The 12,651-nt window shown below is 43.7% G+C and overlaps 1 protein-coding gene across 1 annotated transcript in view; it reads left to right on the forward strand.

The window, feature by feature from the left end:
• The window catches only part of CPSF3 (cleavage and polyadenylation specific factor 3), a 53,479-nt gene that overhangs the window by 38,347 nt on the left and 2,481 nt on the right, over positions 1-12,651 (forward strand). The window lies entirely within an intron of this gene.

The following is a 12,651-nucleotide window of genomic DNA, read 5'->3' on the forward strand; positions in this document are numbered from 1 at the left end:
TGCTTCTACAAGTATTTGCAACGATCACAGCAACTGACTTTATTTCCTGATACACAGCATTATATGCTCTATGAGGGGAAGGCGTGCAATAGGCGGGGTTAAGCAATATGTGTCTAGTATCCAGTCCTTCTGGTTGGTCCTGACGTCATCTGGTGGATCCTCCTCTCTCCACGTCACTCTGGTTTCAATTTCAGCAGAAATGATACTTAACTTTTCAGAAACGAAACTAGAGCAAAGGTGAATACTGGCAGCCATCTTAAATACAGTTACATTTGCATCAGCAAGCAAAGGGGAAAACTTATTGTTTCACAGCATAAGAATATAAAAGTACAAAAAGTGTATGAAGATATATCTTTTCACCTTGACAATCCCCCCTAAACACTAAGTTTTTCCCTAAAAAGAAAGATCCTTCGAGACTATCCATGTGACGGGGAAAGGGGAGGTGGATTTCTTCATCCAGACACCTCAGAAGCTCTCCCCTTGCGAGAGGCCTCCAGGCAGCTGAACCCTTCACTAGCCTCACATAGAGTTCTCCCGCTGTCCCTAGAGTAAGTCTCTTAGCTTCATCTGAGAGTAGGGGGTATTGTCTAATTTCTTGAGGGGGACGTACTTAGGGATCTCCCCTGGATCAGTGCCATCATACTCTAGTGGGTCCAATAACCTGACACATACCACCCTGTGCTGCTGTTAAGTAGTCCAGTACTACAGTGTATTGATTAGTGACTATGATAAGTTAGTTTTGGACAGCGACAGTAGTATTAAGTATATCCAATATATCCCAAATTTGATCATCTGGATAATCTGTGGCCCTAACCAATTTATCCCACATTTGTGTAACTGACAATTTTATTGGTTATACCCATCTCTACTACTAATCTTTCATGACATTGTACAAACTTATTATTCAAGGATATTGGGGAATTTAAATTTACGCCGATATGGCTTAATAATAATTTGGTAGAGTTTGCGGCTCTGGGAGTGCTGACAGAGTGGCATGCTAAAGGAATTTATTTTGTTGCTCAGATAATTCAACAACGAGTGTTAAAATCCTTTTCTCAGCTGCAGGGGGAGTTTGGACTGAGACCGACTGGGGAGTATCAATATGCCCAGATGAAGCATGCTTTTGGAGCTCAAAACAGGGGCGATGGCATTAGGATCCAAGAGGACATAGTTTTGGAATACGTGTGTGGGGATGGGTCCACAAGGGGAGTCATTTCCACCCTCTATAAGGACCTACTGCATGCATATTTGCTGGATTTTCCTCTAAAAGCGAGAGCTAAGTGGGAAAGAGATTTAGGCCCAATGGAGAATGAAACCTGGGAGTCGGTGTTGGAGTGGGTTCCACGAGTGTCACTAAGCGAGCCGTATAGACTATCGCAGCTATACATAGTAACATAGTTAGTAAGGCCGAAAAAAGACATTTGTCCATCCAGTACAGCCTATATTCCATCATAATAAATCCCCAGATCTACGTCCTTCTACAGAACCTAATTGTATGATACAATATTGTTCTGCTCCAGGAAGACATCCAGGCCTCTCTTGAACCCCTCGACTGAGTTCGCCATCACCACCTCCTCAGGCAAGCAATTCCAGATTCTCACTGCCCTAACAGTAAAGAATCCTCTTCTATGTTGGTGGAAAAACCTTCTCTCCTCCAGACGCAAAGAATGCCCCCTTGTGCCCGTCACCTTCCTTGGTATAAACAGATCCTCAGCGAGATATTTGTATTGTCCCCTTATATACTTATACATGGTTATTAGATCGCCCCTCAGTCGTCTTTTTTCTAGACTAAATAATCCTAATTTCGCTAATCTATCTGGGTATTGTAGTTCTCCCATCCCCTTTATTAATTTTGTTGCACAGAGTCTATAAATCACCGGAAGTGTTACATAGAGCAGGGTTGCGTGCTGACTCTGAATGCCCGAGATGTAGGACTGAGAATGCAGGAATATATCACATGATGTGGACATGTCCAAGACTGATTGCTTTTTGGCTGATAGTACTGAGTCGTGTGGAAGGGGCGTATAAATGCAGAGTGCCGAGAGATCCGATGGTGTGCCTACTGGGATATGTGGAGGAAATTAGAGTGGATAACACCTGGAAGATAGCAATAGCTAGGCTATTATATATGGCTCGGAAGGTGATAGCACGGAATTGGATCAAGGAGGAGCCGCCTACAAGGGGTGAATTCCTGAAATATGTTAAACATTGTCTCAATCTGGAAAAGGGGGTCTACAAAAGACGTGGGAAAACAGAAATGTTTGACAAAATGTGGTCTCCGTGGCTCGAGCTGGGATGATTAGGTATAGGAAATGTGAGGATGAGGGCCTTTGAAGGGGGGAGATTGCTAGAGGAATAAGCTGTCATAAGTGAGTCAAGCGGCTCAAAGAGCCATCAATACTAGTAATAAAAGTATCATTGGGAAGGAGCTGTCATGGGGGGGGGGGGGGGTGTTTGGGGTTTGTAGGGGGTTTGGAAAATGAAGAAACTTTGTTTGTAATACACTGGAAGATGGATAAAATGTAATGTTCATGTTTATTCTCAATAAAAATCTATTTAAATAAAAAAAAGGATATTGGGGAATTTAGGCTGTCCCATGCGGTTACCAATATTATTAAATGGAAATACGAAAAACTAAAACATTATGTCCCCTTATTTGCTACTAGTCTGTTTGACCAGCTTGCAGTGCGATACGTGGATCCACGTCGGCCTTCCTTCCAGCTTTACTCACATAGGAGTAATGAGGAGGACTTGGTAGGGACCGTCATACAAGGGTTCTAGTCCGTGTTTTCTGACATAGCTTTTCACGACCATGAAACCACCAGACTTCAAGTTGTGACAAATGTCGGTTTCTGCTGAATCTGCAAGGGAAGTAGAAACTAAAACATGGGTGTTAGCAACATTTTTACTAAGCTGAATAACATATTGAACAGCACGGTCAGTTTCTTCTGACAACTACTGAGACTGGAAATTTGCAACTGAGGAGCTAGCACCAAACAATATCTCATATGGGGACAGGACATGTTTTGCAATAGGAGTAGTACGAATGTGTAAGAGCTCTGGCCATGGAGCCGTAGTCTCCTGCATCATTTTGGTCAATTGTCCCCTCAGTGTGCCATTCAGCCTCTCAACTTTCCCACTGGATTGTGGATGGTACGGAGTATGGAGGGCTACAGTGGATCCAAGCATTGTCAGAACCTCCTGATACACATGAGAAGAAAAGGCCGGGCCTTGGTCACTTTCGACAACTTCTGGAACACCATATCTGCATATAACTCTTCACTGTGGTCTTTGCAGTCATGTTGGTAATGGGGAATGCTTCTGGCCAACTAGAGAACATATCGACAACCACCAGACAATATTCATACCTTCCAGACTTAGGCAACGTGATGTGGTCCACCTGGAGCCTTTGGAAAAGATAGTCGGGCTTAGCAAGATGCTTTGGGGGTACACGTTGAAGTTGACCGGGATTGCAGGTCTGACAGATGTTACATGCACGGTTGAGTGCTGTCAGGACAGTGGAAATACCTGGAGCCCAGTAGAATTTTTGTACCAGGGCTAGGGCCTGGTTTTTACCTCGATATGTGGGCCCATGTGCCCACATGGCAATAGCAGGGTACATCCGCTTAGGGAGACACACAAGTTGGTCCTTTTTCCAGTGACCATTGTCCATACATGCTCCATCAGCTTTCCACCGCTTCACTTCTTCCTTTGGGGACATTCTCTGCATTGTCATTAAGCGGTCTCGCGGGGTCCGGCAGAAAACTTCAGTCTAGCATAGATCATCAGGTTCCTGTAGAGTCAGTGTTTCTTGTAACTGTTTACGCTTAGAGCGTGTGGTCACCAAAGCTGGTATGGTCGGTTCAACGGGTAAGAGAGCAGCAACTTTTGCTTGCATATCCGCAAAGGTGTTACCAACAGTCTGTGGACTGTTCCATAGTACCGTGCTCCTTAACTTTGAAAATGGCCACCTGAGTAGGTAATTTGATTGAGTCCATGAGAGTTTTAACAGCTTCAGCATTCTTCACTGAGTCCCGGCAGTAGTAATAAACCCTCGATTGGCCCATAGGGCTCCGAAATCATGAGCAATACCAAATGCATACTGTGAGTCCGTGTATATATTAGCCCGCCTGTCTTTGGCCAGAACACATGCAGTAGACAGAGCCTGAAGTTCTGCTTCTTGTGCTGACAGTGAGGGAGGGAGTGCAGTTCCGGGCACTACAGTGTCTTCCGTAGTAACAGTGTATCCGGTGTGGAATCTGCCAAAATCATCAGCATATCTTGAACAGTCTTTCAGGGCATTGTAGAGAGGTTGCATTATGCGGGATGCATCCGGTATCCACTGACAACAATAAGTACATAGTCCAAGAAAACGCTGGAGTGCTGTCTCATCTTTTGGGAAAGGAAGGGAGCTGACAGCTATTTTTCTTTCTTCTGTGAGGTGTCTGGCACCCTGAAGGAGACAGTGACCCAAAAATATCACTTGACCAAGGCAGAACCGAAGTTTCGAGGCCGAAACCTGACAGTTCAGATCTGCCAGATACTTGAGAAGGCTAACAGTGGCAACAATGGCTTCCTGCTCTGTCTGTGCACACAACAAAAGATTACCCACATACTGAAGCAGCGTGACATAAGGATATTCTAACTGCCAGGGTAAAAGACACTCGCCCATATTTATTTATTTTTTTTTGCAAACTGATTGGGACTGTTTTGGGCCCCTTGTGACTTAACTGTCCACATCAATTGTCGTCCCTGATAAGTGTATGCAAACAGAAACTGGCAATCTGGGAGAAACACTTTTACTGGTTCTACAGGTATTATTGGGGTGAATCTGGGCCTATCAGGGCCATCATAACCGTGGAAAGGACATGTAAGATACACATCTCATTGTGTTCATCTGCATAGGGGTTATATAACGTAAATACCATTTGACCATCATCTTGGAATTATATTCTGGAGCGGAACTGTTATAATAAATCTGCCCCCAGTAAATTTACCGGACATGAGGGAGAGATTACGAACTTAGCAGTAACTTCAGGGAAAGGTCCCACAGGGATGGGTTTTGTGAGAGTATATTTATTTGGTCTGCCATCTACTCTAATTAAAACAAGCTCTTGATCTGAGAATTGACATAGCGAGGGAGATTCCCAGACATAGGGTTAAAAAGGGATATTGGAGTATGGGACTGGATTTGTGTAAGGGAGGAGGGCTGGAGCTGGAGTCTGAGCCACTGATAAGGAACGGAGCTGTGTCCTTGAAGCTGCGGCTCCTTGAAGCTGCTGCGGTGGGGGCTAGAGAGTGAGCAAAGATCACTGCAGCTGCTGATTTAACCTCTAATTTCCCTGCTGATACAGAATGGGTTAAGTTCTTCTGAAAACTTTGTACTACTTTTTTCAATGCATCGTCCGGAATGGAAATCTCAATATCGGATCTGACTGACATTATTGCCTCTTTCAATTCAGATTTAAGGCTCGGACATCAAAGCTGCCACAAAAAGGTGTAAATGGGCTTTATTATACAGTGAAAACCCCAGATCTTTAAATACTACCATAAGACGCCCATAGAACTTCTCGGCAGCCCAGGATATATTGGTGCCTTGGGGTTAAGGGGCACAGAGCTTACAGTCGGGAGAAGAGGCTTAATTTCCTGGGGAGGGACCATATTATCTAAAGGGGAGCCCCCCTGTTCCAGATTATTATTTTTTTAATTACTTGTCTTTCTAACACATTACCCTCAATCACTTTCTCAGTTCCTTCTTGCACCACAAACATTCAGTGTTTGTCATAGCAATAGACAACTTTCCTTTTTCAACGTAACAAAAACAAATCCGAATTCACTTCCTCTGTTAATCCTCAATTTGCTATATATCAACCACTCAACTTGAAGCAGGTGAATCTTTTACCAATCTTTCAATTACACTGATAACCAAATTATCACTTACAAGTTTCCTTCTAAAACAAGGCGCCATTTTTTTTTTTTTTACTTTAAACTTACAATATTTCTTTCTAATTCAATACAATATTGTACTATTGCTTCAAACAAAACACAGATCTCCCAGCACATACTACACAAGGACATAAAATTCCGAGAGAACGCAGCGACTTGCCCCCTCCATACCAGAGACACAGAGATAAGAACATCACCGCATTCCTCAGCACAGGAAGGAAAAAAAAAACAATAACGCAGCTGTTTGACTCCCCCCTCCCATCGGGTATCTTAAAAATCTACACACAGTAACGGAATACAGCAGTTCTCAGACTTAATTAATTTCTACAAAACCTTCATCACACAATTCATATGCCAGAACACCTTAGAAAAACCAATGATTGAGGCATTTTATAACCAAACACGGGCTCTGCATCCTCTGATCCTCCCTCTCCATCAACCTCTTTCCATCCCTCGTTCTTTAAGCCTCGCGCAACTCGCAGATGAGCTTGCGCTTGTTCTAACAATCCTTTATCTTTCAACATGCCCCTTTTGTTCTCTATGAGATTGTGCCATGTAGACGGCTACAATCTCCCTGACGAGGGCAATCCTACATGCTTGTACAACCTCTCAACATTCTTGACTGCCTTCTTGCCCTCCCGTGACTCTACTATTGTCTTGACTTCCACAGCATCCTCATCTAACTTGTGGGGCACGGACTTCTTCTGCTTTAAGAGACGCAACATGACTCACAGAATACTACGCCCTTCTGCAGCAGGCCGCTGACAACGACAACAACACTGTGTCCCTAAAAGCACGGAACCTCTCGTTCAACGTGAATAAAGAGCCTCGCGCTCGATATCCTGTCCCTAACCTGAACACCAGTGATTACAGTCTGTCCTGTCACGATATTCTAAACGTTGAGAGGCGGTCTCCTAGTGAGAGCCCTCCACGGAAATGTAGGTGGTCCCCTCTCGGGACGTCTTAATTACCTATCTGGACAATATCACAGAGGCTGCGTCTCCTATCCCTTTCTCTAAGCCGCCCCCCAATCTACAACTTTCTCAATCTTTCACTCTACTTCGCTACTAGACAATAGTCACGGGTAGGGTGGTTGAATGGAGTACAATGACCGGTGAAGGAGGTATGGTGTACACGAGGACGCGCAGAATGCAACGTCTCTCAGTTGCTGGTTCGAAGCGTGGCACGGGATCGCGCTCGGTCTCACCACTCGACCGGTCACCCCTCGGACCCAAGGAGACCACAGACAAACCAATAATGGCTGAAACACTAGCAAGTGTGACACATAAAGAGTATGTGATCTCCACTTACCGTGTTTGGAGGGTGATCAGTCCTCGAGGTCAGCCACTACGGGTGTCGTCCACGGACGTCCAGGGATGGGTCCAGGGGGTCTCAGATCGCTGGCCACGCCCCACGTTGGTTGCGCCAAATTGTTGGGGTCGTCACGACAATACCCTTCATTCACCAGTCATTCCAAATTAGACTATGAGCATTGGTACCGGGTAAGAATGAGTCAGACAAAGTGCTGGTTCAATCTCAGTGCATGCTCGTGCTTCTACAAGTTTTTGCAACGATCACAGCAACTGACTTTATTTCCTGATACACAGCATTATATACTCTATGAGGGGAAGGTGTGCAATAGGCGGGGTTAAGCAATATGTGTCTAGTATCCAGTCCTTCTGGTTGGTCCTGACGTCATCTGGTGGATCCTCCTCTCTCCACGTCACTCTGGTTTCAATTTCAGCAGAAATGATACTTAACTTTTCAGAAACGAAACTAGGGCAAAGGTGAATACTGGCAGCCATCTTAACCCCTTAATCCCATATGACGTACTATCCCGTCGAGGTGGGGTGGGCCTTAATTCCCACCGACAGGATAGTACGTCATAGGCGATCGGCCGCTCTCACGGGGGGAGTGCGGCCGGGTGTCAGCTGACTATCGCAGCTGACATCCGGCACTATGTGCCAGGAGCGGTCACGGACCGCTCCCGGCACATTAACCCCCGGCACACCGCGATCAAACATGATCGCGGTGTGCCGGCGGTACAGGGAAGCATCGCGCAGGGAGGGGGCTCCCTGCGTGCTTCCCTGAGACGATCGGTACAAGGTGATGTGCTCACCTTGTACCGAGGTTTTCTCCCTGCAGGCCCCGGATCCAAAATGGCCGCGGGGCTGCATCCGGGTCCTGCAGGGAGTACTTCCGGGTCAGGAGCAGGCTGCAGCTGCAGCTCTGTAAGCCTGCAGCGATGAGTGAGATAGCCGATCTCACAGAGTGCTATGCAAACTGTGAGATCGGCGATCTGTGATGACCCCCCCTGGGACAAAGTAAAAAAGTTAAAAAAAAAAAATTTCCACATGTGTAAAAAAAAAAAAAAAAAAAAAAAATTACTAAATAAATAAACAAAAAAATATTATTCCCATAAATACATTTCTTTATCTAAAAAAAAAAATAAAAGTACACATATTTAGTATCGCCTCGTCCGTAACGACCCATCCTATAAAACTGTCCCACTAGTTAACCCCTTCAATGAACACCGTAAGAAAAGAAAAAAAGAGCCAAAAAACAACGCTTTATTATCATACCGCTGAACAAAAAGTGGAATAACACGCGATCAAAAAGACGGATGTAAATAACCATGGTATCGCTGAAAACGTCATCTTGTCCCGCAAAAAACGAGCCGCCACAATGCATAATAAGCAAAAAGAATAAAAAAGTTAAAGTTCTGAGAATAAAGCGATGCCAAAATAATTATTTTTTTCTATAAAATAGCTTTCATCGTATAAAAGCGCCAAAACATAAAAAAATGATATAAATGAGATATCGCTGTAATCGTACTGACCCGACGAATAAAACTGCTTTATCAATTTTACCAAACGCGGAACGGTATAAACGCCTCCCCCAAAAGAAATTCATGAATAGCTGGTTTTTGGTCATTCTGCCTCACAAAAATCGGAATAAAAAGTGATCAAAAACTGTCACGTGTCCAAAAATGTTACCAATAAAAACGTCAACTCGAGCCGCAAAGAACAAGACCTCAGATGACTCTGTGGACCAAAATATGGAAAAATTATAGGTCTCAAAATGTGGAGACTCAAAAACTTTTTTGCTATAAAAAAGCATCTTTTAGTGTGTGACAGCTGCCAATCATAAAAATCCGATATAAAAAACGCTACAAAAGTAAATCAAACCCCCCTTCATCACCCTCTTTAGTTAGGGAAAAATAATAAAATTAAAAAAAATGTATTTATTTCCATTTTCCCATCAGGGCTAGGGTTAGGGCTAGGGTTAGGGCTAGGGTTAGGGCTAGGGTTGGGGCTGGGGTTAGGGCTAGGTTTAGGGTTGGGGTTAGGGTTGGGGCTAGGGTTAGGGTTGGGGCTAAAGTTAGGGTTAGGGTTTGGATTATATTTACGGTTGGGATTAGAGTTAGGGGTGTGTCAGGGTTAGGGGTGTGGTTAGGGTTACCGTTGGGATTATGGTTAGGGGTGTTGTTGGATTAGGGTTTCAGGTAGAATTGGGGAGTTTCCACTGTTCAGGCACATCAGGGGCTCTCCAAACGCGACATGGCGTCCGATCTCAATTCCAGCCAATTCTGCGTTGAAAAAGTAAAACAGTGCTCCTTCCCTTCCGAGCTCTCCCGTGCGCCCAAACAGGGGTTTACCCCAACATATGGGGTATCAGCGTACTCAGGACAAATTGGACAACAACTTTTGGGGTCCAAGTTCTCTTGTTATCCTTGGGAAAATAAAAATGTGGGGGGCTAAAAATCATTTTTGTGGGAAAAATAAGATTTGTTTATTTTCGCGGCTCTGCGTTGTAAACTGCAGTGAAACACTTGGGGGTTCAAAGTTCTCACAACACATCTAGATAAGTTCCTTGGGGGGTCTAGTTTCCAATATGGGGTCACTTGTGGGGGGTTTCTACTGTTTGGGTACATCAGGGGCTCTGCAAATGCAACGTGACGCCTGCAGACCAATCCATCTAAGTCTGTATTCCAAATGGTGCTCCTTCCCTTCCGAGCTCTGCCATGCGCCCAAACAGTGCTTCCCCCCCACATATGGGGTATCAGCGTACTCAGGACAAATTGGACAACAACTTTTGGGGTCCAATTTATCCTGTTACCCTTGTGAAAATACAAAACTGGGGACTAAAAAATCATTTTTGTGAAAAAAAAAGAATTTTTATTTTCACGGCTCTGCGTTATAAACTGTAGTGAAACACTTGGGGGCTCAAAGCTCTCAAAACACATCTAGATAAGTTCCTTAGGGGGTCTACTTTCCAAAATGGTGTCACTTGTGGGTGGTTTCAATGTTTAGGCACATCAGGGGCTCTCCAAATGCAACATGGCGTCCCATCTCAATTCCAGTCAATTTTGCATTGAAAAGTCAAATGGCGCTCCTTCCCTTCTGAGCTCTGCCATGCGCCCAAACAATGGTTTACACCCACATATGGGGTATCAGCGTACTCAGGACAAATTGCACAACAACTTTTGTGGTCTAATTTCTTCTCTTACCCTTGGGAAAATAAAAAATTGGGGGCAAAAAGATCATTTTTGTGAAAAAATATGATTTTTTATTTTTACGGCTCTGCATTATAAACTTCTATGAAGCACTTGGTGGGTCAAAGTGCTCACCACACATCTAGATAAGTTCCTTTAGGGGTCTACTTTCCAAAATGATGTCACTTGTGGGGGGTTTCAATGTTTAGGCACATCAGGGGCTCTCCAAACGCAACATGGTGTCCCATCTCAATTCCAGTCAATTTTGCATTGAAAAGTCAAATGGCGCTCCTTTCCTTCCGAGCTCTGCCATGCGCCCAAACAGTGGTTTATCCCCACATATGGGGTATCAGTGTACTCAGGACAAATTGTACAACAACTTTTGGGGTCCAATTTCTCCTGTTACCCTTGGTAAAATAAAACAAATTGGAGCTGAAATAAATTTTGTGTGAAAAAAAGTTAAATGTTCATTTTTATTTAAACATTCCAAAAATTCCTGTAAAACACCTGAAGGGTTAATAAACTTCTTGAATGTGGTTTTGAGCACCTTGAGGGGTGCAGTTTTTAGAATGGTGTCACACTTGGGTACTTTCTATCATATAGACCCCTCAAAATGACTTCAAATGAGATGTGGTCCCTAAAAAAAAAAATGGTGCTGTAAAAATGAGAAATTGCTGGTCAACTTTTAACCCTTATAACTCCCTAACAAAAAAAAATTTTGGTTCCAAAATTGTGCTGATGTAAAGTAGACATGTGGGAAATGTTACTTATTAAGTATTTTGCATGACATATCTCTGTGATTTAAGGGTATAAAAATTCAAAGTTGGAAAATTTTCAAAATTTTCGCCAAATTTCCGTTTTTTTCTCAAATAAACGCAAGTTATATCGAATAAATTTTACCACTAACATGAAGTACAATACGTCACGAGAAAACAATGTCAGAATCGCCAAGATCCGTTGAAGCGTTCCAGAGTTATAATCTCATAAAGGGACAGTGGTCAGAATTGTAAAAATTGGCCCGGTCATTAACGTGCAAACCACCCTCGGGGCTTAAGGGGTTAAATACAGTTACATTTGCATAAGCAAGCAAAGGGGAAAACTTATTGTTGCACAGCATAAGAATATAAAAGTACAAAAAGTGTATGAAGATATATCTTTTCACCTTGACAAACCTATTTATGTTTGGCATCTGCATACTCATACTGACCTGGGGAATCATAATGCTTTGTCAGTTTTACAATAGTAAACATGGTATAAAATAAAAATTGTGGCATTGCATTTTTTTTTTTAATTTCGCCGCACTTGGAATTTTTTCCCCGTTTTCCAGTACAACAGGCCCTTACGCAGCCGTATTGATTGAAAAATAAAAAAGTTATGGCTCTGGGAAGAAGTGGAGCAAAAAATAAAAGCCCACAAAAAAAAAACAGAAAATCAAATCGCATGAGGTTAAACTTATGTACTTCTAATGCCTGATTTAGCCTAGCCAAAAACACACAATGCCCGGATAACCCCTGATACCCCACCATTACTCTTAACCTAGCCATGGGTCTCCCATATAACAATTTTATCCATGAAATTAGGCTTGGGTCTATGCCAACTTTTCAAAGTACTGCCCACAAGAATTCCCACGCAATATAGCCAATTGCCATGGGCTTGTGCACCTTTTTCTACCGCACTTTTTCCTTCCACTAAACTTTCCATTAATATGCTTGGATACAGCACTCTGTGAACAGCCAGCTTCTTTACAATGACATTTTGTTGCGTACCCTCCTTGTGGAGAGTGTCAGTGACTGCCTTCTGGGCATCTGTGAAGTCAGCAGTCTTCCCCATGATTGTGGAGCTACTGAAACAGACGAAAGGTACCTTCACACTGAACAACATTACAACGATAACAATAGCGATCCGTGACGTTGCAGCGTCCTGGATAGCGATATCGTTGTGTTTGACACGCAGCAGCGATCAGGATCCTGCTGTGAGATCACTGGTCGTCGCTGAAAGGCCAGAACTTTATTTCGTTGCTGGATCACCCACTGACATCGCTGGATCGGCGAGTGTGACGCCACCGCTGTGCTCTGCTTTACGGCCGGCCGGCGCTGACACAGTCAGTGCGGGAAGCTGACGCTGGGGGACGTGACAGACACCGGAATGTAAGTATGTAGTGTTTTTTTTTTTTTTACATTTACAATGGTAACCAGGGTAAACATTGGGTT

The sequence above is a fragment of the Ranitomeya imitator genome, chromosome 5, assembly GCF_032444005.1.
Source record: "Ranitomeya imitator isolate aRanImi1 chromosome 5, aRanImi1.pri, whole genome shotgun sequence".
NCBI classification, from domain to species: domain Eukaryota; kingdom Metazoa; phylum Chordata; class Amphibia; order Anura; family Dendrobatidae; genus Ranitomeya; species Ranitomeya imitator.